Here is a 1635-nt window from a genome sequence, read left to right on the forward strand (position 1 = left end):
CGATTATATTTTTTATTCGATTAATAATTAATCATTCATCATTTTAGCTTTAATCGATTAATCACTTTCGATGCAGGGTTTTTTTATCGATTAATTGATTAATCGAAACTTTTGCCGGACACTTTTAAAAAGGTTGAAACGCAGTTATCTATTTTGAAGGACCCTATTTTAATGTTTGAAAAGTGGAACCAAGTGTGAAACACAAGTGTATAAACGTTTGATAAAGGATAATCTTTAACTTGGTAAAGATAGCTGGCTCTAGTGGTTTTTGAAAGATAAACAATATATGTTGTAAAATGGTACTTAGTGCAGAATTAAATAAGATACATGGCACTAGTGATTCCCTGTACAGTACAGTTAAACAAGAAATAATAAAGATGGCAAAAATGATAGGTGAAGTGCAACTGAAATATGCAGTAAATTGCATTATATACAGAGGGGATAGGAATATTACTGGTTTAAGATGTTAGACGGCATGCTCTTTTCTATAGAGCGAAGGAATGTAAATTACCCGCCGTGGTTGCTTAGTGGCTATACGGCGTTGCGCTGCTATAAGCACGAGGTCGCGGGATCGAATCCCGGCAGCGGCGGCCGCATTTCGATGAGGGCGAAATGCAAAAACGCCCGTGTACCGCGCATTGGGTGCACGTTAAAGAACCCCTGGGGGTCAAAATTAATCCGGAGTTCCCACTACAACGTGCCTCATAATCAAATCGTGGTTTTGGCACGTAAGACCCCATAATTAATAAATCGTCATTTGGAAGCCAGCGCTTGTTCCGTCTCGTTTCCTTCCCCTTGTTGCCTCTTGGGCTGTTCACGTTCAATGTGGATTACCAACTAGCCCAGCCAGCCACCTCACTAAGGGAACGTGTGCATGCGCTCGCTGATGTGCATGCGACGTTAAAAGTTTGTGGGCGAACTACGAAGCATTGCAAGTGCTCGAAAGGTTGTTAACGGGGAGTCATATGCAGGCAATTAGAGTGTGTATGTTGTTTAATTTCAGGCAACTTAAATTCTTAATGCAATTGACTGCTCAGAAGAAACAGCTTCACTTCAATTGCGATGCGATGCTTGAAAGGTCGCACAAGCCTGCTGTCTTTTTCATTACTATCCTTTTGCCAGATTGGCGATTATGCTTATCCTTCTTATGCACTGTATACGGCGGCGTCTGGTAGACCTCCTCACGCCTAATCTCTCTCCCTCTCTGCAATTTGTGTGACTGCGGTACTTGGAAGCACATATTCATAGGCGTGAGCGCTTAAGTAGATTAAATAATTGATAACGAAAAGTATCAAGAAAAAAAAAAAACGGCGTGAACAGTGATCGCGATCTCTAGTCACGTGTTTATACGTCCAGTAATCGCTTTAAATGGCACGCGCCTGTACTCGATCACTCACGCAAATAGCAGTAAAAGAAGGCCCGGGCGCTCGGGGCCATGACGTCCCACCAGTGGCATGATATTTTCGTAGCAAATGACGCATGACGAAAACATGAACGCGGACAGCGAATGTACACGCGGGTCGTCAGCCTACTAGCATGACGTCACGGCTGAAAGGTTCCGGGCGTTGTGCAACGGTGTTGACAATATCTTGTGTCACCAAAGACGAAGGCGATAGCTGCCCCTATCGGGGCTCG

The sequence above is a fragment of the Dermacentor silvarum genome, chromosome 6, assembly GCF_013339745.2.
Source record: "Dermacentor silvarum isolate Dsil-2018 chromosome 6, BIME_Dsil_1.4, whole genome shotgun sequence".
NCBI lineage: Eukaryota > Metazoa > Arthropoda > Arachnida > Ixodida > Ixodidae > Dermacentor > Dermacentor silvarum.